This window comes from Antechinus flavipes, chromosome 4 (genome assembly GCF_016432865.1).
Source record: "Antechinus flavipes isolate AdamAnt ecotype Samford, QLD, Australia chromosome 4, AdamAnt_v2, whole genome shotgun sequence".
NCBI classification, from domain to species: Eukaryota; Metazoa; Chordata; class Mammalia; order Dasyuromorphia; family Dasyuridae; genus Antechinus; species Antechinus flavipes.
Genome location: NC_067401.1, coordinates 329863607 through 329888874, shown reverse-complemented (window position 1 = coordinate 329888874; position 25268 = coordinate 329863607). Strand labels below are relative to the sequence as shown.

Below are 25268 nucleotides of genomic sequence, written 5' to 3'. Positions count from 1 at the left end.
ATTGTCTGTTCATATCCTTTGACCATTTATCAATTGGAGAATGGCTTGATTTCTTATAAATTTGAGTCAGTTCTCTATATATTTTGGAAATGAGGCCTTTATCAGAACCTTTAACTGTGAAAATGTTTTCCCAGTTTGTTGCTTCCCTTCTAATCTTGTTTGCATTAGTTTTATTTGTACAAAGGCTTTTTAATTTGATGTAATCGAAATTTTCTATTCTGTGATCAGTAATGGTCTCTAGGTCATATTTGAACTCAGGTCCTCCTGACTTCAGGGCTGATGCTCTATCCATTATGCCACCTAGCTACCCTGCATTTAGTAGATTCTTAATAAAATCTTATTGATTAATCTAAATTTTTTATCAACATTGCCCAGATAACTGAACAATCTGTCATTAATAGCAGAAATTAGATTAATTATTGGATATTTCATGCATACAGTGGTGGATGATACCTGAGAGATCATTTAGACATTGCCTTTATATACCCTAGAGTTCCTTCTTTTATATATCATTAATTGATCCCATGTTTAGCACATCAGTGTCATCTAACCAATTAACATCAATTAACTCTTACTAAGTAATAATTACTGAGAAGTCATAGCAAAAATAGAAGTACAAACCCTGCTCTCTACCTTTGTCCTTGAGAAGAATGAGCTCAAGATTAAAGAAGATGGTAACAAAGCATTTGCCCAACAAATTCAATTCTAAATAGGTCATAGATGATACACAAAGTTGATTCAGAAAAAAAGCATCTCAGCCACTGGATCTGATTTTTTTTGGTGCTCTGTGTCTAACCAATGGCTTCTTGGGGCAGAGATGGCTCTGCAAACTCTGATGTGACGCAGTGGCTAGAGTGTTAAGCCTGAAGTAAGGAACATTTGAGTTGAAATCTAGCCCCAGACATTTACCATCTGTGTGATCTGGGACAAGTTACTTTATCCATGCTTACTTCAATTTTCTCTTCTGCTAAATAAGAGCACCTAACTCCAAAGGATGTTGTGAGCATCAAATGATATTATCCTCATAAAATGCTTAACATAATGCCTGGCACAGAGTAAACATGACGTAAATGTTAGTGATTATTATTGTTATTATTATTATCATATAACCCCTGTATAACCACTTCACCTAAAAGCAGGAAAAAATGCACAAGAAGCAAAGAAACAGTAGTGTCATAGGCAGTTAGCTATGGGAGGATGCCATTACTACTGCTGCTTCCTCTTTCCTTAGCAAGAAGTTTATGATAGTCTTCCTCCTTCAACATCAGGAAAGAGAAAGAGAGAAGCTCAAGTGTGTTGGTTGATATTACTTGAATATTTTCTCAATTCTAGCTTAGTAGCCAATCAAACATTCATTTCTTCACCATAGGCTTTTAGAAATAATTTCCCATGGAACTTCACATAAAATAATTTTTATTCCTCTTTAATAAAAGTTAACATCTGTATACAAGTTGAAAAAAATCTGCTTTAGATCTTAAGGTGAATTACTTTACAGTTATGTTGTTCCAAGTATACTTTACATTATTTACAGAGGTAATTGAGGTTAAACAGTGTCATATATGAGTTGTAGAGTAAAAAAAACCCTAAACATTCTTTCTGGTAACTTTATTGTATATAATTTCCAGTTATATTAATGTCACTTCAGTGATTCAAAACTACATATGACAATCACTAAAGTTTTTTTTTTATTAAGTTTCTCTAACATTAGTGAAAAACTTTTGGTTTACTGGCCAACATACTGTTTAAGTGCATTTGGATTTTTTTTTTCCCTTGTAGATGTGTAATCTTGAGAATTTTAACATTCTGCTTTTTAATTCTGTTCTCTAATTTTTCTAAATTTTAAAGTTAAATATTTAGGGAGTAAATATACTGGGGTGTTCCTTTGTTTTGTTTTCCATGTTTTATGTCAAAAATGAATGGCTGTATTCTGGAGACCATGGAGGAACTCTGCTAATGCCTTCCTTTCTGTAATTTTTATATCCTTCTATTCTCCCTAATCCAAAGTTGCTGAAGAGCCTAAATTTATGCTGACTGGATCATTTATACTAACTAATCTCAGTATGGCCTTCATTGACATAGGCATGGTGATTTAAAAATTAATATTTTACTTACTCCTTGTTTTATGGCTATTCAACTCAAGCAAAACAAATTTATACAATGGCCACATCAAAAATTTCAAATTGTTTTTTCTTTCTTGAGTCTCTGTCCAGAGATATAGAACATGCTTTATAGATCTTAATAGAGGCATGGTTTGTCATTGCATTGGTAGAATTGTTAAGTCTTTTAAAGTTTATAATGTTGTTCTTATATAAATTGTTTCCCTGATCTTGTTCACTTCTTGTTCTTATATTGAGTTTGATGCATTTTTATACCAAAATATATATTTGTGTATGTGAATCTACTATTCAGGCCTTTTTTGTCTAGTTCAGATGAATAAAATGAATCTCCTACCCAGTCTTCCATATCCTTTAGTTTACATTTGTTTTCTATTTTTCTAACCTTAATTATGAGAAATGCAAATACCATCTTTCTTTCTTCTATCTATACCAGTGTATTCTTTTTATCTTCCCTTTTCTTTCCCTTCTTAAAACTCTAGAACAGAAGCAATCCATTCTCAGGTTCTCCATTTCTCTTATATAACTTCATTAAAAACCTTTGAAGATAGAGTTCTGAAGCAATATTTATTTCTCCTTTTTTTTTATTAGAATGTTAGCACTACATTATCATACAGTTTCCTCTAACTGCTCAAGTAAATTTACCTTTCTAGGTTTCTCTGAACTCTTGTGTTTGAATTTAAAAGTTCTTACTCAGCTTAGTTATTTTCTTTAAAAAATGCTTGAAAATTCTCTATTCCATTAAAGATCAATTTCCTTCATTTTTAGCTTTTCAGAGTATAATTCTTGATTGTAAATCCATATCTTTTGCCCTTTTGAATACTGTATTACAGGCAGTATACTCAGTTATGGAAAAAGTTTCCAGGTCTTGTTTGATCCTTTCTTCAGTTCCTTGATACTTGAACTGCTTCTTTCGTGATTACTCAGTTGTTTGTTTTTTGGTGTAAGAGTCCTGAATTTTGTCTGACATTTCTTGGACTTTTTCATTTGGGGGTTCTTTCTGAAGGACATAAGTAGATTCTTTTTTTATTTTCACTTTGCCTGCTGGTTCTAATACATTTTGAGTTTTCCTTCATGATTTCTGTATTTCAATTATTATTTGATATCTTATGTTTTCTATGGCTTTTTTGGATATTTTTGACTTTATTATAATATTTCTTTCTATCTCAATCAATCAGTAATTTCTCTTTGGTTTATTTTAATTTATGGAAAATCTACCACTTGGTTAAGGTTTGCCACTTTCTCATCCAAGGAAGTGTGCTATAGTGAGATGGGGTGGGCACAGGTCTAATATGAAGGAAAGATTATTAACAATAGTGTTTCTAGAGGACATGATGGAAGGTTAGGGTAAAGTAGGATAGGGATATGAGATGGATAAGTTTAATGTAGGTGGGTGTGATGGAGTAGAAATGGTGTCCAGAGAAGAGAATTTGTATTTAGGCATTTTATGACTTGAATCAGAGATTCTTAGTAGACCATATTGAATTATGAAATCTTTCACACTAGGAATAGGGATGCTAATTTTCATTATCAATCCTTGAGTGAAAAAGAAGATGAAATATCAGAGTGAGGTTGGGGAGTGGTCAGTGGTAGACCATATGGCAAGTCCTTTGGTCCTGTATTATGATTGTCAGGGCAAATATTAATGGAATATTAGGATTTGACTCGATATAAAAGGATGATACATGTATGAGGTACTCAACATTTAATCAATCAAATAATTAATCAGTTGACAAGTATTTAAGTGCCTGCTATATAAGAATTGTACTACATTGTTGGGGCAAAATGAAAGAAATGCAAATTATTTACTGTCAGTTCTAATGCTTCAATATTGCTCCCTTCTCACCTTATTTGTTTTCACCTTTTAAAATGTTACAGTCTCTTATCAATTTCATGAGCTATTGTATAAGTACTTAAATGGTTTCTGTTATCCTTTCTTTTTTTTCTCTCTTTCCAAGCAAGTAAAGCTAAGTGCCTTGCCCAAGGTCATATAGGTAGTAAGGGGCTGAGGCTTGCTTTGAACTCTAATTTTCTTGACTCCAGGTTTGGTGCTCTACCCACTATACCATTTAGCTGCCCCTAGCCTCTATCCTTTCCAATCTATTCTTCATACTATTCCCTGTATAATCATCATAATCTGCCTTAACATTGCTCCTCTAATTTAAATTTATTATTTACCAAATCAAGTATAACTCTTTTGACAAAAAAATTCTCTCATATTGCAACTCAATTTACCTTATAGGGACATCCTTACATCTCTTCCCCAAACATACTCTATTCTTGGATCAAAATGGACCATTTGCTCATTGGTGTCCTACAACAGAGATTCTATGCCTTGTTTCACACAGTCCTTTGTGCCTGGAATGAGCACTTCCCCTTTTCCTGCCTGTTGAAATTTAGCCCTTTCTTTAGGTCTTAATTCAGGTGGCATTTCTGTCATGAAGGCTCCTATGATGTCCCAGCTGGAAATGGTTTCTCCTTCAGTCAACACTTCATTATATTCAGTTCTCCTGTGTACTTTTCATATCCTATATTACATGTTAGCTGTATAATCCCATTGTGGGCAAGGGATGTATGTATTTTAAGCCTAATATTTTGCAAATAGTAAATGCTTAATATGTATTTGTCAAATTTATTTGAACAAGTATCCATGGCAAAAGGGAGAGAGTAGGCAAAAACTGGGTACCACATTTAAGTGTTTCTTTTAGTGTGTTATAGACACAATCAACTAGAGGGCACCAATGAACACTTCCATCTAGATCCCTAAAAGTAGGCCAAATAGACTGTCGGCACATATGCACAGGAGAGAAACGTGAATGCTTTGCATAATCTCAGTACTAAAAATAATTTTCACCTGTATTTATAGCTGTGTTATCATACTTGAGAAGAGTGAGGTAGAACCTAGCTACCTACCAGTTCAGGAATGAAAAAAGCTTGTTGTTATTGTTCCTGGAGAAGGACATTAACCACTTGATGTTCCACTATTTAAGAGAAAGGCTTTAATGTGTTTGTTAAAAGCTTTAGAGGTGCTGTTAATATATGTCTGATAATTGTAAATGCTCTTAGCATTAATGTGTTGGGATAAATTCCATAAGAAGTGAGGTTTTTTTGAAAGACCTTTAGAAAGATAAAGGAAGAAAAATGATTATGGCTAATAATTGTTGAGGCAGTAAAGGAAAATTCTATTGTCTTTTTTTTTTTTTTTTTTGAGAAGGTTGGGGAGATGAATTGTTAATGTAGAATATCAAATGGGAGAGGTACAAGTTCTTGAAGTATAGCTTTGTCCAGTTTTCTGTTGTTCTTTGTGTGGGTGTATGCTCTTAGAGGATTCTGGGATAGGAACATATTTAGATATTCAAATATAAAAATGTGCAAAAACCCAGCATTTATGAATATGAAATCTTTGTGAAAGACCTGAATTGCAGGGTATCTGTGCATATGTTTGAGTAGGAGGGAAAAGAGTTTTGAACAGATGACTCGAGAAGTATTAAATCTGATGCACATATAAAAGTTGCTTCATTTTTCCTCATAAAATAAGACACCAGGATCTCAAGTCTGGGTGCTGTTTTATGTCTTATTTTTCATTTAAAATATTAGGAATGATCTATGCGTGACATTGCATAAATAAGTGTTGATTTTGTAAAATGACTCCAAATCAATTCAGATAAATATAAAGCTAACGGGAGTGGAAAGAAGTTGATGACATAGGAAAAAATCATCAAATTAACTTTCATCATTATAAAAGGCAGTTATAAGGTAAAGATTCTTGTATTTGACCATGAACTCCTTTTCAGGTGTTTGATTTGCAGCTTAATATTAGGATGAGAAAGTAAGGGAATTATACTACATTTCTTTGGACTGATTAAAAATTAATTTGGGTGGAGTATTTAAACAAGAGGGATTGTTAAGTGAACATGAATAAAATAAAAGATTATGTCATTTTATAGACATTTGGTGGATATGTTTAGGTTTAATGCTTGTAATGTTGTGTTAAAATTTACAAAACAGGTTGTAATTGCAGCAGCTTATTTAAACCAGCTATTTGTGGTTATGTCTTTTGAGGAAGCTTAAACTTCAACTCTCCCAGCAAATTGACTTCGGGTCTCTTGTAAGAAAATCTAAATGTAGGCTGTTGAATAATCCCTTTGAGGGCCCTGTAACTATTTTTATGCCTGGATATGCGTCATCAGTGGGTATTTTCTCTGGTGACTAGCTTACATCAGGTCTCCTACCATACATTCTATCAGTGAGTGACTTATGATTGATGGGGGCCACGGCTGTTGTTTAGCTTTTATCTGTGACCTCAGCGAATGGACAACAGGAATTTCCAGGCAGTTAAATTCCCTGAATGCTTGAAGACACGGGATCGTGGTGCTGATAAATGCAGGTAGCCCGGAGATATTATTCACCCGAGGGTGTTGGGGGGAGGGGGAAGAGGAAAAAAAAAAGAGAGGAGGGAGGGAGAAAGAGGAGGAGGAGGAAGGGGGGAATTCCTTATGTGAACAGCCGTAATTCTGGCTCAGCTCGCTCCGCAACCCGCCGTGGGTGCGTTTGCATGCATGGAAAGGTGCATTTCCTGAACCTCAGCGCTGTGACCGTAGCGTTGCTACCACCATGGGGTAGCGCTGCAAATGCGGTGCGCTGAGGAGCTCCTTGCTCTTTTTGCTGGGGAAATAGTTTATTTAGGTTTGATTAATTGATATTATTATTATTTGCAGTTTTGCAGGAAGTTTCCCCCGCCCCCCGCAGGGGACTATGGTATTGTTTTCAATAATGTAGATAAAAGGAAAGATTTAAAATATAAAGCAAGCTGCTGCTTTTCCACTAGTGAGAATTTTTCATATATTCTGTTTGCCTTCTTTAATCTGAATATGATCTGGAAGGGTATAGCAAGAGGTGCACCGAGCTAGGGGAATTTCAAGGCAAAGGTGCACCTGTTACATCAACCAGTGTACTATATTTTGGGGAGTAAAGTGATTCATTTCCTGAGTTTAAGTACTTCGTATTGTAAACATGGAATGGAATGAACACATATTTCTTTGTCTTCTGCCTTTCTTTCCCAACTTTCTTTTACAGATCTTTAAATGAGGTTACAATGTTTTAGCCAGATTGCTATCGCCGGTATTTTAGTAGCTAAGTTAGCTCTAGCATAAGAGAAGAGGTTTTTAATTCATCTTCTTACCTCTTTGTTCCTCTCTGTGTTAATGATGTTCTTTCTTTGGGAAAGTAAGCCCTTATACTTCTTAAGAAGGGCAAGTTATAAACAGATGTGGAAATAAGATTCAAACTATTAACCTTTGGTCTGAGAGGTTAGACAATTGTTTCTGCAAGCTGGGTTTTCAGGGAATATTTTGCTTAAACACATAATTAGATAATATTCAAAGACATAATTTGTATTCATGGAAATGCATCCTTTAAGTGTTTTTGGTTTTTGTTAGTTCAAGAATAAATATTTGCATGAAAAATGGCCTTTATTAATTAAGCATACCCATTTGTATTTATTCCAACATTTCCCCCTCCAATATAGTATTCCCCTCTCCATGAATGACTGCTTAGAGTACACTCAATTTAAAACAGAACCCCAATAACTTTTTACTAGTTACCAAGTCTTTGGGATGCATTGCAGAGACATTAACCTCTGAAACAAACTTGTTTTCTCTTTAAAAATCCTCTCATTTTTAGGAAGCATTAGATAATTAAAGTGCCATTTTTATCTTGCTTATGAATCCATAGATTGAACATAAAACCTGATTATTTTCATGTTTTTTGGTATCCAAAATCTAGCAGTCTAGCAGAGAGATACATTTTTATGGAAATTATCCTGTTTTAACATTTCAGTTGCAAATGGAACTTAAAAACACATATTTTTGAAGAAAGGAGAAAGATGAGTGCCATGGTAGAAAGCTCCGTTTCTTCTTTTGCAACTCTCTCTTGAATGAGCTGAATGACTCATGGTAAGCAGGTTATAATTTGAAATTTACAAAAGGTTGAAACTAAAAGCTTGATGAGTGGACATTTATAGCTGACTGAATTCATCACTCATAATATATCTTTTGCAATAAGCCATTTAAATATTGGTTAGGGGTACTGTTTATGTTTATTTTATTTTAATGTCCCAGGAGCCATTAGTGACTAACTTCATTTCCACAAGACTGATATAATGGTGGGAAAGCTAAATTTTGGGTTAGTTCTGACCTTGACATTTTTTCCCCTGTCATCCTAAGGGGAATTATTATCACGGTTTATAATAATTTTCCCTTAATTTTTTTCTTTTTCTTGTAAAGAAGAAGTAATACCTCAGCATAGCTAATTTCCAGGAGGAATATATTTTCTTTCACGCGCACACACACACACACACACACACATACACACACACATACACACACACACACACACACACACACACACACACACACACACACACACACCATAAGTTAGTATAACTTGTGTGAGAGAAAAATAGCTGCTTGTCTGTTGAGTGCATTGTGGCTATTCTATGTTACACAGGACAATGTGAGACTAGGCAACATATTGTCAGTTTAATATTGGGAAGGTATAAAGGAGGGAATAATTCCAAGGCTGCATAGCTATGGAAAACAATAATTGTTCCCTTTTTAGCGAAACTAACATGGAGTTTTGGGCATATTAAATTAAAAAAAAACATGAATAAGTGGAATACATTATCTTTTCACCTTATATGTGCATCTTTTTTGTAAGATTCAGAGATGAAAACCCCTACAGGTGCAATGTCAGGTATTATAATGTGTGCAGATCTGGTTATGGTGGAACCTTGGTCTGAAGTGAAATTTTATTGTTCACAGCATATTCTCCTCTATCAGAGGACTCCACTGTATATTTGGTTTCTATGGATACACATTTTGCTGGCTCTTTAAGTGTGATAATACAGTACAGAGGCTTTGAACTTTGGTCCAATTGCAGGTGGAATGAGATTGTCCTCATAGTAGTTGATGCTTTGATCAGTGTTTTTGTTAGGAGCAGGGTAAGGCAGAAAAGGAGCAAGCTCTCTAATATAAAGAAGTAGTGGGCTATTTACTTTGATTCTTTGATCAGTGTTTTTGTTAGGAGCAGGGTAAGGCAGAAAAGGAGCTAGCTGTCTAATATAAGGAGATAGTGGACTATTTAACTCTTCTTTCTTACAAGGACCTTATTTCAGAATGGATCTCATTAGCTTGGCTCCTGATGACAATATCTCTACAAATGAAAAGATTTAGAATATGGAAATCTTCAGAAAATAAATCTTTTCCTAGACCCCTGTTCTCAGAAGAAATCCTCTGGAGAATCTGACTATATTCCATTCAATAAGTAATTCCTTTACTTTATCAAGGATTTGTCTGCATCGCCCAAGAGTCTCTCAACAATTAGGGTCTTCCTAGATTTTTCATTTTTTATTTATCACTTATTAAATTTTTGAAAAAATTGCTGTTCCCATTGTCTTTTTTTCACAAATGATATTTAATTAATGGAAGTGGCATTTGAACAGTAGAATACAAGATAAATCTTAAATGGCAAAATCTGACCTTATATGTGTGAAATCATCTAGAAAATTTTTGACTTCACTCTGTTAATACTAATGAAGTAGTGATAATTAGGGTTGCTCTTAATTCTGACCCCATTTTATAGCTTGCTTCTGAAGGATGACTATTTTTTTTTCTGAACTAGAAGTTCACATCACCCTTTGGTCATTGTTGTGTAGAAAAACTCTTGTGGAACAAAACCTTCCAAAGCAAGAGAGGAGAGTTCATTCATTCTTTCCCTCACATTACAAACATTAATTAATAGTCTATTATTCAACCAGCTTGTTGACAAGAATTTATTAAGTACCTGCTTTTTAACTAGATTCTGTGCTAAGGACTAGGGATATAAAGAAAGACTGAAAATTTTCCCTGATCTCAATAATCTATAAAGGGAGACAACACACAAAAAACTGTGTACAGACAAAATACATAATGGATGTTATGGAGATAATCATGATCTGTAAGTTACTTACTATATTGGGTATTGAGGGAGCTACAAGCTTATGAGCTCAGATTTTCTAGTAAATTTAAAGAAAGACATTTTTTTTTGGAGGAGATGGAAATCTAGATCTAGAAAACCATGACAATCAATTTTGAACTTTGTGATAGACAAAAGAATTGTCATTCCATTATAGATACATCATTTTGGTCCTTTCATCCATTGAAAGAGCTTGGGTACATTGCTTGGCATATTTCTGGAAAATTCTTTTTTTTTTTTTTTGTATCTTTTTTTTTTTTTAATAACTTTTTATTGAGAGAACCCATGCCAGGGTAATTTTTTACAGCATTATCCCTTGCACTCACTTCTGTTCCAATTTTTCCCCTCCCTCCCTCCCTCCCCTCCCCCAGATGGCAAGTAGTCCTTTACATGTTGAATAGGTTACAGTATATCCTAGATACAATATATGTGTGCAGAACTGAACAGTTTTCTTGTTGCACAGGGAGAATTGGATTCAGAAGGTAGAAATAACCTGGGAAGAAAAACAAAAATGCAAGCAGTTTATATTCATTTCCCAGTGTTCTTTCTTTGGTTGTAGCGGCTTCTGTCCATCCTTGATCAATTGAAACTGAATTAGCTCTCTTTATTGAAGAGATGCACTTCCATCAGAATACATCCTCAAACAGTATTGCTGTTGAGGTATATAATGATCTCCTGGTTCTGCTCATTTCACTTAGCATCAGTTCATGTAAGTCTCACCAGTCCTCTCTGTATTCATCCTGCTGGTCATTCCTGGAAAATTCTTTAGGAAAGAAAATGAATACCTCTAGATAGATAAAATTAAATATAAGATTTTAAAATTCAAAGAGACCTTTCAAATTATTTGATCCAATCTCATTATATCAGTGAAGAAACTTGAAGTCATAGAAATGAAATACTTCTCAAGTAGTATTCATTGTTTATGGCATCATCAGAACTGGAATTTAAATCTAATTCAATCTAGTTATCTCTACTATCCTATGATAGTTTTGATTACAGAGGTCAGTCAGAAGAGTTTAAATGTTTTGCTCAAAACTTATGTGATTCTTAACTAAAGTGAGAGGAAAAATATTAATTTTTGCAGTTATACTACTAAGAAATTTCTCATGAATCTAAGAATGAGTTCTTGTATCTTAAGTTAACTCAGATCTTTGTTACTTCCTATCATCATCTTCTCCCTACGTCTATATAAAAAGTCCACCCAAATTCCAACAATAATAATCATTATAAGTTCTCCCTCTAAGAAAACCAAAAGCAAAAACAAACAAATAAAAAACTCACTGAACTTTTTAACTGGAAGTTTTATAAATGTCTTAAAATTCAGATTTCTTGTTATTTATTCTGTAATTACAGTTCTGACATCTGTGATACTTGTACCTTGGGTGACAATAATACTTGAGATTTTTCCCCCCTGACATAATATTTGTTTTATCTATGTATAGGAATGCTCAGAAAAAACTTGGGAACAGAAAATTCATCCATCTAACCATCCATCCATCCATCCATTCAATATTTATTGAGCAGGAAGAACTTTTGAGGTTATGGAGAAGAGTAAGTCACAGTCCTTCCTTCATGGAGTTTACAATTTTATAGAGGAGAGAAGATACTGTAATACAGGTTATAAAGGTTCAGGGTAGTATACATTAGAAATTGTCTGGACTGTGTGTTTGAAAACTAACATTCTTTTTCATCTTTTCAGTAGACTAATTGTGTGACCTTGGACAAATCACCATATTTCTGTATCTTAGTTTTTACACTAATAAAACAAGGAGATTGGACTAGATGATGTCTGAGACCCCTTTCAGCTCTAAAATTTTGTGATTCTGTGAGTCAGTGCATCCAGCAAAGTTCTACTTTGATACCTCCTCATGGCATAGGGACAACACTAGTTTTTTAAAGACTGCTTGGAGCATCACAGTCTCTGACTTAAAATGTAAAAATTTCAAAAAACGAGCATAGATTGTATTTCTGTTGTTCATAAACCAGCATAATTAAATTTAAACATGAATGAGACATTTTGCAGCCTTGATAATTATTTTGTGAAACAATTGAAGTTAAATGACTTGTCCAAGGTCATACATCTAGGAGGACTTAAGTGTCTGAGGCTGAATTTGAACTCAGTCCTCCTGATTTCAAGGTCAGTGCTTTATCTATTGGGCCATTTAGCTGCCCCACCTTTGACAATTCTTGAAGACTAATTACTAAGATCTTAAAGGGTTACTCTTACCATCAGCTGAAGCAGTGATCGCATAGATGGTACTATAGGTTTTTAAATCATTAGATTAAGTATAACTCAATGAGAAGTCAAAGGTCTTATAAGGAGTCACAGGAAGTAGAACTTACCTATATCTAGTAGGATCTGGGAAAACTTCATAAAAAAGTTGTTTGAGTTAAGCCTCAAAGGATGTGTAGGAATCTGGTAGTTACTTAGGAAGGCAGAAGCTCTATTGTGAGAAGGAAAGGCAGGAAAGATAATATTTGTGAGCAAATAATCCAGTTTGACTTGTGCAAAAAGTGCATAAAGGGAATAATGAAAGATAAAGGTGAAAAGATAGGACAAATAATAGAAGGCCTCAAATGGCAGGCTCCTTGAGATTTTATTCAATGGGCAATGGTCAACCATCAAATGCTTTTGTTTAGGGAGATGGTATCACAACATTGATATTATGCCATGATGTTACAAAGTTCTCTGCTCACAAGAATTCCATGAAGTTGAGAGTACAAGTATTGTTAGCCTTAATTTATAGAAGAAGAAATTGAGACTTTGTGAGGATATCACATTGGGTTTAATTGATGTATCCTAACTCTGGATCCACTTTTCCTTTCCCTATTCTATGCTGCTTTAGAAAGGCACTTCAGCAAGAATTCCCAAAAAGAATGGAAAGGAAAGAAACTTGAGGTTTGTCAGAACACTATTTCAATGTTTATGCTAGAAGTTATGAGAGGAAGCTTTTTCAGTAAACTTTTGGTAGGAATCTTTTACATTCAAGATACTGTGGTAAGCTCTTTTTTTTTTTTTTTAAAGGTATATATAGGTATGTATGTACGTATTACATAGTCCCTAGTCTCTAGGAGCTATAATTTGGTAGGAGGCATTTGTTCACAGATAATTACAACACGAGGGATAAGGAATATGCTAATAGTATAGAGAAAGTTCAAAAGTAGTTATGAGGAAGAAAAGGTCACTATTAACTGGGAGAATGAAGGGACATTTCATGGAAGAATATGAGTTTAAATTCAACTATGGGTGGGATTAGGTTATGGGAGGAGACTGGGAAAAGTAAACTGAAGTGGAAGGAACAAAGTATAATAGGTTGGCAAAGTATAATACATAGTAAGGGAATAGTGAGTTGGAGTGAATTTTGGTTGGAGCAAAGTAGAGAATAGTGGGAGGGAATGTGAGAAATGTAGGCATGGTCAGGAGGTCAGAGTCCTTAATTATCTGTTGAGCTTAATGATCAGGTCTTAACCACAGAAATTTTAAAAAAGTATGCAGAGTGTATTAAATGAGGGGAGGACTGAAAGCAGGAGAGATAGAGAGATGACAGGAAACTTCTATTCTACATCAGGCATGAGATTATAAAGGTCTGAATTAGAAAGGAGGTAATGAGAATGGAGAAGAGATGAGAAAGACATTGTAAATGCAGATTTGGAAATTTAAAGGATGTGAGGTACAAAAGAGATAGAGTCAAAAATAACTCCAATTTTCAAATCCAGGACACTCAGCCTACTCAAGGTGGCACAATAGATGGATATGCTGGATCTGGATATCGGAAGTCTTGAGTTCAAATTTAATTTCAGGCATTTGTTAACTATATGTGACCCTGGACAAGTCACTTAACCTCTGCCTCAGTTTCCTTTTCTGTAAAATGGAAATAATAACATCTACTGCTCATTTTTGTGAGGATCAAATAATATTTGTAAAATGTTTTACAAATCTTAAAAAGTACTAAATAGAGATGCTGTTATTGCTGCTGCTGTTGCTGAGTAAACAGAAAGGAGGAGTCAGTTTGCAAAGCAAAGGCGTTAAGATGTGATGAATTAGAGGAGACAGCACAACATCTAGCATTATTGGCAAATAACAAGTGAAATACTGGACTTGGAACCTATTATTCCTCTTGATTTCTTCCTTCTTGACTATTTAAATATCTCTTCATTCATTATTTTGTCTCCCACTTTTTTTCCCTCTCCGTCCTATTCTATGGGGAAGGATACATTTTTGTTTTAGTGTTTTCATATATATTGTATTGTTTAGTCCTCATATGCTTGATGTGGGTAGGATAAGTATATTACAGATGAGAAAACTAAGTTGCAGAGAGATTGAGTATTTTCTTAAGGTTACAGATCTATAAAGTTGTAGAGTTAGGAGCAAATATCATATCTTCTGACTCATAGTCTAACATTTTCACTACTATAAGACTTTTTGGGATTGGATATTAGTTTTCATAGCAGCAAATGAAAACTGACTAGTGGTAGAATTAGTACCTCGGTTCACTTTATTCAAAACATAGACTATAGAATAAGACTGATTTTACTCTTTAGATAGAAATATAAGAACCCCTCTGGAAAACTATTTCAAGAACTATGACAAAGTATGTCTTAACTTTTCTTTGCATTTCCCCTACACAATTGCTTGAAAAACTACACAAACAGCATCTTATGCAAGCACTTCTCTTTAAAGAAATTTAGAATAAGAAAGGATTTCATTCTTAAAATATAAATATAAAATATAAATTAAAAAAAAAAGAAGCTGGCATGTTATAGTTTCAGAGTTTCAGAGTCAGGAAGGCCTGGTTCAAGGTCCATGTGGACAATTATTGATCATGTGTTCTCAAGAAAGTCACAACTTCTCCATGCTTTAGGCAGCTCTATAAGACACTTAAGTTGCACAGAACATGCTAATGTGTATTGACAGATGAGGTTCTTCCTTGGGAGTTCCCTATACCAATGAAATCACAGATCTAGCCTTGTCCTTTCCCCTTCCTTCTCAAAAATAAGGAAAAAAATGGTATCATATAATCACAGAGTTGAAAAGAACTTAATGAAGAATACTCTCCATGGCACACCCAACAAATGGGTGATCAGCATTCCCATGAAGTTTTCTAGTCAGGAGAAGACATCCTTGCATCCCAATGAAACCATTCTACTTTGGATAATATAATTGAACACAGATCCCTAGCACATAGCAAGCACAGAATAATTTGTGTTGACTAGACTTTATTTGACTGATTAATAGGAAGCTTTTTCTTATATCAAGCTTATAATTGTTTTTCTAAACTTTTACCCATTTGTCCTAGATCACATCTCTGTAAGATGACCAACAGTGTGACATAGTGGGGAGACTTAGAGTTAAAGGATCTGAATGGGAATTTTGGTTCTTTAAGCCAAGTGATTATAGGTATGCCTTTGGTGGGTCATCCATGTGAATTTTGGCATGGCTTGATTAAAATATTTCATTTTCGCATCTTTTAAAGTAGCTTTCCCTGCCCTCAAAGAGTTTGCATTATGGTCTGGGAAGGCAACACTCTTGGGGGAGTAGTTGCCAAGAAAGGAAAATTTAGTCTTGAAAGTTATAGGGAATAATGAAAGCGAAAAGAAAAAAAGAAAGTACTATTCTGAATTAAATACAACATTCCAGATGGGATCTGATTAGAGCAGAATATAGTGGGACTATCATTAGAAAATGGAAGATAAAATGGTTATGATTAGGCTGGGGGTGTCCTAAATTCAAGGTATTTTAAGCAAAGGAATTCTGATGATAATGAGGTTCAAGATGTGGTTGGCGTGTGAGTGACTGACGTTACTGAAGAGAAGGTTGAGGAAAATGATGTCACTTGACAGATGGGTCATCAGTCTAGATATTGGATTCACCAAAAATGAGGTCAAGGAAAAGGGAAGAAACAACTACAAAAAAGTGAATCCCAGATTGAAGTCACTAAGGGAAGATGGAGTGTGTCAGGGAGGGCAGTAAAAGATAAAGATCAAAATAGGAGGATAAACTGATGACTTGATATTAACAAATAGAAATCTTAGTAAAAGGATAATTTACTCTTTATGGGTAATTCTTCTTTTGGTGTCTTCCTTTCCAATCACCTTATATCTTAGATATTTTCCTGTTTTACATTTTGTTTGATGTCAGCACCGAGTAGAACATTGTGAAAAGAACACTAGTTTTGGGATCAAAGGACCTGGATATAAATCTCCTCTCTGCCACCTGTTACTCAGGGATATGTGTGTGTATGGTGTGTGTGTGTGTGTGTGTGTGTGTGTGTGCGCGCGTGACCCTTTTCCTTTCCCTACACAGCTTACTCAAACAGCTATCCATTACTAATAGAATAAGATAAAAAAAGAGAAAAATAAATAGTTTAGTAAAACTAATTAATATAATGTGGTAGAATAGATAAAAGAGTTGGACTTTGAGCAAGTAAGATTTAGATTCAAATACTATTTACTGACACTTAATGCAAATTTGGGCACGTCATTTAATTTCTCTTATACTCAATTTCCTTATTTGTAAAATATAAGGGGTATTGCACATTTATCAAAGGTTCTTCTCCCTCTAAATCTATAATCCTATGGCATTAACTGTGTCTAATAATATATTTAAAATTCCACTTTTATGTTTCCTAGCCTTTATTAAGAAGAGAGGAAAGTGTATTTTCTTAATTCTTCTTTAAGATAAAGATTGGCCATTATAACTACATAGTATTCAGGGTTTGAGTTTTTCTTTTGGTTGTTGATTTTTCCATTTACCTTATTCAAATTATATCTTTTTTTTCATGATTCTGCTATTTCATTTTGCATGAATCCATTTCTTGTCTTGATTTTTGGTTTACTTCATAATCAACATAGTGCCATAATATGGTGTCATATTATGGTGCCATAATAATCCATGAATGAACTATAGTTTATTTAGTCATTATTCTACTGATTGACATCTATTTTATCTCCAATCTTTCACTAATTCAAGAAATGCAGCTGTAAACATTTTGCTTAGTATGGAAACCTTTTGCTTTTGATTCCTTTGTGTATATGATTAATAGTGAGTGTTTTAAGTCAAAGGATATGAACATTTTAGTCACTTTCTTAATTCCCAGTTGTCATGTAGGATAATTGGACCATACTACACAGTTATACCAGTAGTATATCAGAATGTCTTTTTTCATATCCCCTCCAATATTAACTGTTCTCATTTTTTGCAATCTCTGCCACATTGCTGGGTGTGAAGTAGAATCTGACAATTGTTTGAATTGATTTTCTCTTATGGTGATTTATAGAAATCTTAAATAGTTTTATAAATGGCTTATAATTTTTTGAGAATTGTTCTATTATTTTTAGTAATACTTGTTGATTCATAGATTAATCATTTTTATCTTCATCTAGCAATTGTGTGTCCAACTATTAGACATTCTTATTCTGAAACTCAGTATTAGTCTAATTCGTTTTAGATTGCAAAGTCCTCTAGGAATCAGTGGTTGTGTACATTTAATGTATTTTATTTACCAAACAAGGCTATATGAATTCAAAACTTTAGATAATTTTTTAAAAAATGAACTTGATTTGATACTGAGTATTTTGTCTTAATATTTAAGAACTAACACATAATAAAGAGTTGCTTAATAAATTCTTGTTGAATTGACTTGGATTAAATGTGTAGAGTTTGGGGAGTATTTATAAAAAAAGATGAGCATACCCCTGGAAGGCAGAATCTATAAGAATGGTCAAGAGGGACTAGAATTATTTGGATTTGAAATTTTTATTTTTATTGATATCTTCTTTATACAATTTTTTATGTCTTCAATGAGATCTTTATTCACTTTCTTAATGGTTCGATCATCTTTTGTGACAAAGGCTTAAATACAATGAAAAGAAGCCTCAAGAATTTGGGTTACTTAGGCTTGTGAATACTGAGGCCAGGTCTCTATAATACCAAAATGACTTTTCAGTTGGAAAATATAAATGACCTTACTTGGCATTGTTGGGCAAAAGACTTTGATTGAACTTTTTGCTTTATAATTGGTTATGGTATTTTTTTTTGGTAGAAATAAGCCTGAAGCATGACTTTAAAATATTTAAAATCAGGTGGTCATTTTACAAATAACATTAGTTTTCCTTTATCAGTGTGGTATTTCAAATATGAATAAATTGATTTCAGTATAGTTGAAGATGTTGGAAAGATTAGTATGTTCCTAGAATATGGCCAGGTTTTATTGCACATTCTTGTAAACCCAGATACTGGGGAGAATGAGGCTGGTGAATTTCTTGACCTCACAAATTCAGAAATGCACTGAACTATGCCAATTAGGTATCTGCCCTAAGTTTGGCATTTATGTGGTAAACCTCTGGAAGAGGGTGGGGAGCTCAGTTTGTGTAATGAGAGGAAAATTGGCCCAAGTTGAAAGATATGTTCCCAGTATGGGCAATCAGAACTTTGTAGTCTCCTGTACAAGATCATCAAAATCAGAATATGCAACAATTTATCTGAGGTTGGGTTAGGTATATAAAGACTTTCAGAATAGAATATTCCTTGATGACCTTTTGAGTTCACTTTTTTCCTAATTATTCTGTAATCATGATATATATTATAAAAGAAGATAGAAAGACTAGAAAAATAAACAGCCTTCATTTTTTAAAGGATTGTAGGGAAGTCTCCTTATATTCCGGCAATCATTTTTCTATCACCACTCAGTATTTGTAATCTAGAGCTGTCAGCTGAGACAGATTTCCTGGCTGACTATCAGTCAGATCGGGAAAAGCCTGTCTCATGCCAGGACATCTGGGGAGGCACAGAAAACACTCTGTACTTCCCTGATGTCATCCATTAGTATCTGCTTGTCTCATATAGAACTTGGAGCCAGTTGAGTTATAGACTCAGCACTCTGAGTGAGGTAGCTTTGGGCAATGACTTAGGACTAAACTCCTCATCCTTCATCTGCTATTTTCTCCAGTAAGGGGTTTTCCCTGTGTTTATTGAAAAATGTTCAGTCTGTTCCTCAGAGAGATTAAGAATACAAACTATTCTATTATTATAGTTTGAATAATTAAAATAATTCTGTTTTTTTTTTTTAAGCGAGGAAAAGGCAAATTCTTGTGACCCATTTTATCATGGAATGTTAGAATTGAAAAGGAACTATCTATATATACCCACACATACATATGTGTACATATATATATATATATTCCTATATATTTATAACTTTATTTTATGGATAAGAAAGTGGAGGCCTAGAGAGATGAATGACCTGAAAGTCACTAAGAATTTATCAGTTTGTAGTATAAATCTTTTCTCAAAATATATAGACTTTTATAAGTATGAGATAAACTACAAGCCAAAATTAGAAATGTCTGTTAGGCATGAAATATTTGAGTCTGTGTTAATAGGCAGTTTCAAAGAACAGTCTGTTTTGAACCCATCATTTTTGTCATTGTAGTGAAACCAGTATTGCTTTTGGATTCTAAAAAATAGTAATGTGAGGATAAATTTACTTTATCAGCATTTTAAAGGACACCAAAAATATACTTGACAGTTGTGTATGCTTTCAGGAATTTCCTCCTTTCCTGTAAAAACTGACAGTAGGAAGTGTGCACAATGGGAATAGAAAATCAGGTATATTACAAGAGTTCTTAGTAAATTATAATGTGATCATAGATTTTAACAGGAAGAGTCATCTAGTCCAGTGGTGTCAAACTTAAATAGAAATGTGGGCCTTTGCATCACAAGTAATGATTCTTTACTTAGGACTGCACATCGACTTAGAAAATCACATATTAGTTTTGTCTGTGTTTTATTACATTTTTAATTATTTTGTAAAATATTTTCCATTTACATTTTAATGTGACATGGCTACATTCAGAAGTTTTGTTGGATCATATGCAGCCTGTGGGCTACACATTTGACATCTTTAATCTATGCCATACCTTCATTTTATAGAACTAGAAAGTGAGATCTAGAAAAGTTAAAGACTCACCCAAAGCCACATAGATAGCAAGTGGCAAAACCAAGATTTGGACATTTGACAGAAGATCCTGCACACTTTTTACTATATCATGTAGCACTAAAGTCTCTCAACAACTAATGAGAAATGTGGGTTCTGTGTCCTTTAAGTTGGATTATTAAGGGATATTCTTATTGAGGAATGCTTTCTTGCCAAGTTAACATAGATCTAAAAAAAAATTATAAGTACATTTCAATTTGTTGATACTTTAATTAAAAATACAAACAAAAACAATAGAGTTGTGACCTGGTAGTCTTTTCCTCTCTCTCTCCTGATTCTGCCCCACCCCCTATAAAAATAGTGCTAGGATTATAATTTTCAATTTCCTATTAAAGAAATACTTTTCACATGTTGGAAATAACAGAGTAAAAACATAGAAAAAATTGAAGGTTCTGTCATATTCAAATTTTTCTCATTGACTTTCATTTTGATAAAGTTAAAAAAAAAAAACCCACAACATGATAAATAGAAATAAGGTTCTATTGATAATGAAATACTGTAAGGTAATACAGAAACATAGATTAGAATGAGAGATTTATATGATTCTCCTGTAATGAAATCCAATATTTCTTTGGCTTATTTGGTAAATTTTAATATAGGCTTTTAAAAGTTAAAATATTGGAATATTAATTGAAACATATTATATAATTTTTTACAGATTGTATCACATTGTAATTTTTCTTAAGGTTGAACCAGATAGGAATAGATTGATTGGAGAGGTTATTTTAAATTAGAAAAGAATTAGATTTACAAATATTAACTTTATTGGAGGCAACTAAGTGGCTCTGTGAGTATAACACTGGGACTTGAATCAGAAAGAACCAAGTTCAGATGCAGCCTCAGAGACCTCCTAACTGTTTCATTAAGCAAGTGACTTTTACCTCAGGTTTCTCAACTGTGAAATGGGTATAATTATATCTCATAACCCTGTCTCCAGAGTTATGGAAAGGATCAAAAGAGACATATTTGTAAAGTACTTAGCACATTTTAGGCACTTCATAAAGACTTATTTAATAACTTGAAAAAATGATTCTGAGTGTTCACAACTGTAGAAAGAACCTCCAAAGCTACACATAATTGTTGACCTGCAGAGAGAAAAAGAAACCCATTGATCCAACAATATCACCACTTGACCTATTTCCAAAAATGATTAGAGAAAAGGAAAGAAACTATATGTTCTAAAATGTTTATAGCAGCTTTCTTTGTATTGGTAAGAAATTAGAATTTGTAAAAATGTCTATTGATTGGGAATGGCTGAACAAGTTGTAGTATTTGATTATAGTGGAATATTACTATAAGAAAAGATGAGCACAGTGATTTTAGAAAATCATGAAATAACAAATAGCAAAATGAGCAGAATCAAGAGATACAGTGTTCTCTTCAATAGCAATATTGTTGTAAGAACAATTTTGAGTGAATATTACAAATTCTCAAATTAAATATAATGGACATGTGAACAAAAATGGTATCTGCATCCAGAGAAAGAACTGATAAATAAAAATATGTATAGAATAATTCTACATCTCTAGGAGGAGGTAAAAAGATAAAGAAATTTATATGATAATTTTGTTGTAAAGCAATAGCAAGTTGTACACAGTATATCTGCAGTTTTGTGTATGATTATCTTTTTATTATATTATAGTTTTATTCAATAAATTAAAAAAAATAAAAGTAACAAAGATCAAAAGAGAAACACCATTTCCCCTTATGTATGAGTGCTTCCCAAGACTGAGTCAGTGTTTGTCTTCTTTTCTTTCTCAAGAATTCTCACTGGATTATCTATCTATTCTTATGGCTACTATTATTATCTCTTTGTAGGTTGTTCCCAAATCTATATATCCTGGAAGAGTCTTAATGTGCTTCTCTAGACTGCATTTCCAACAAAATGATGATTTCTCATAACTCAAACTTCTTTTTGAAATTAGAAGAAATATCTTGACCATTTTGTGTCATAGAATATTATTATCCTCATTGGTTATGTTTAATTTCTTGAAATAATATTTCATAGCAATAATTTTTTTTTTGCTTTTTTTGATATCGATAATATTCTCTCAGGAACTAATAAAGCTCAAAACCTCAGATTATCTTTGTCTTATCCTTCATTAGAGCTATCCTTGAGTAGCCAATCAATATTGTTTTTTTTTAAAAAATCACTTGACTTCTTTAGGCTTTAGATTTTTTTTTTAGCTGCAATACAAGGGAGTTGAACTTCCTACCTTTTTAAACTGTGGGTCACTACTATCTGGGATGTTTTAACTGAATGTGGGGGCAACAAAATTATGATTTATTTTCAGTAAATATTTGATTTGTATATATATTTTATATACCCATATACATGGGGTGGTGTAAAAATCTTTTTGGCAAAAGGGCATCACAAGTGAAAAAAGTTTAAGAGATCCTGGACTAGATAACCTCAAAGATTTCTTTCAGTTCTAAGTGTTTAGTTAGTTTTTAGTGACATACTGCAAAGATTGTTAGACTTCGAGTTGAAAGAGATAGTCAAATCATGCTTTGTATGCTTACTAAGCTATATGACCCTGTGAAAGCTTCTTGATCCTAGTTCTCTCATCTGTAAAATAGGCTTAATAAAGCACCAATTTCACTAGGTTGTTGTGAGGCTTAGATAAGATTATATATGTTGCATTATAGATACAGTGAATACTATAATTTATTATATTTTTATTATATCATAATTTGTTCTATGAAATTATTTTATAACATTCTATTATATAATACAATATTAATTTAATATTTTATATTAAATGATATGCTAGATAATATAATAAAATAACTTATTAAATAAAATTGTACATATCTTCTTAAACTGTGGTTTGCAGTATCATATGGGGTCTCATAACTGAATTTGGGGCATATGAAATTATGATTTACTATCAGTAAATATTTGATTCCTATATCTGTTTAACATACATATATATCCAGGGTCATGTAGCAATTTTTCAGGGGAAAAGAGGTATAAGTGGGAAAAGTTTATATGTTATATAGTATATAAATATATTAAATAAAATAATACACAATAATTTATTGTTTATTTGTGATATTTTAATATCATATCTATATGTAGATTATATACATGATCTTATTTTATTATTATATATAATCTATAAATTATGTATAAGTATGTAACATACATACACATATATATCTTCACAAATCTGAAAATGCTATATACAGTTAATTATTAGCCTGTGTTTCTAATGTAAACTATTCCTGCATTACACATTACTCAGGAACTTTACATTCCAGCCAAAGTGGCCTACTTGGGATTCTCTGTGCTTGACTTCACATTTCCAAGGTTCATGCCTTTGCACTGGATGTCATTTCGCATCATACCTGGAATTTTCTCCATTCTTCCTTCCATTCCTTGGTATCTCCTCTCCCCTTAGTTCCTTTCAAGATACAACTCATATCCCTTCCATATGCTTTTTATGATTCCTCCAGTTGTCAAGTTCCCCTAAAATTACTTAATTTGATATGTGTTTTTGTATTTACTTATCTGTGTACATATTGGTTCTTTCCAATTGAATGTACATTCCTTGAGAGAAAGTACTATTTTGTTTTTTTTTTTTTTTTTTTGTCTTTCAAAAGTTAGCCTTGGTAGTTAGCCTAGTCTAGTACTTGGTAGGTCTTTAATACTTGTTGAATTGAATCATAGTCAGTCCTTTCTTCCCTGCTAGTGCCACCATGAGTTCATACCTTATCACCCCATACCTGGATTGCCAAATACCCTTTTAATTAGTCTTCTTCCTCCTCCTTCCTTCTGTCTCCTTCAAATCTTGCCAGATTCAGTTGGCGCCTTTCACTTTCACTTGGCCCTCAAAACCTTTAATGGGTCTGTATTGAATTTTATTTTTTAACTATAAAAAGTACCTGAGTGTAGTGGAAATAGCATTGAATTTTTGAGTTCACAGATTTCACTTTGAACTGTGATTCTACTACTAACTAGTTTAGTGATTTGGTTAAGTGCTTAAAGTTATCTGATTAATTCTATTAGAATCTATGATTCCAGATCAGTCAGTCTGGCATTTGAACTCTGTAATTGAACTCAGCCTACCTATCCCAATTGATCTTCCACTCATTCTCAGCATAAATTCTCCACACTAGTTATACTGTGTCTTCTGAATCACTGTCTTGTTATTTAACTGAGATATGCATGTAGATCCTTTCTCTCCAAAATCAATTTCAACACCTGTTGTTTGAAAGCATATCATATACTTTTGCATCTTTCCTAGTAGTTACTATAACATAAGTACATAGTAAGAACTAAGTAATTACTTGTTAAATTGAATTGAATTTTTTGACAAATATACAAAGACTTAAAAAAAAAAACTTTTTATCTAGAATAATGATAGTGTTTGGCCTATTTATATATTCAAATTGTTTGCAGGTGTTCGCTATTAGGATTAAAAAAATAACAAAGCAAACCCTTAGACCTTCATTAGACTTGAACTGGGATAAACAAGAATCTGAAAATTTAAGGTCTTGATTTTAGCTTTGTAATGATGTGGTTGACAATCAAAAGTATCTCTGGCTAAAAAGGAAGTTTTGCTATAAATAGATTTATACTATGTGTATATATAATATATGGACACACACACACGTGTGTGTGTGTGTGTATATGTGTGTGTGTGTGTGTGTGTATTCAGAACAGAAAAGAAGAAAAATGAATTGTTTCTCATCTTTAACTTAGATTCACACTTGATTTGGAGTTTTAATTTTGGTTCCATTTGGTCAGGTATTTGGAATTTCAAAAAGCTTTATGAAAATATCCCTCCTACACATCTTGAATATCCCCTTCCTGCTTATCTTCAGAACAGCTTGGTTCTTTTTATAGTAAATGGCTTAGTGGAGGGGAACCATTTGTAAGTGGGTAAACTTAAGTACAGTGTGTCCCATTTGAAATAAGTCATGGTAATATCTTTCTTTATAATTCTTTAGAATGGGGGAGATACACTTTTTCTTTTCCTGGATGCTGACCAGAGCCCCTCATAATAAAGTTGTTTTTTAAACCACATTGCTTCATGAGAGATGCCATTTTTTAAAAAAGTTGAGTGAAAATAATTCTTTTGGACAATCTTTAAAGAAAGACAGGATATAGGAACATTTTTATTTAGTGCATTTTAAAACC

At 33.1% G+C, this 25268-nt stretch overlaps 1 protein-coding gene across 4 annotated transcripts in view; it reads left to right on the top strand.

Moving 5' to 3' along the window:
• Positions 1–25268, top strand: part of HIVEP2 (HIVEP zinc finger 2) — a 270178-nt gene that overhangs the window by 89079 nt on the left and 155831 nt on the right. For 2 of the 4 annotated variants that reach the window (XM_051997871.1, XM_051997867.1), the window contains exons 1-2: positions 6305–6501; positions 7953–8068. The exons of 1 other annotated variant lie outside the window; for it this stretch is intronic. The gene's annotated coding sequence lies outside the window, so the exon portion shown is untranslated. Of the gene's footprint in view, positions 1–6304; positions 6502–7952; positions 8069–25268 lie in introns of those variants that run through there. One more of the 4 variants, XM_051997869.1, reaches the window with a different exon arrangement.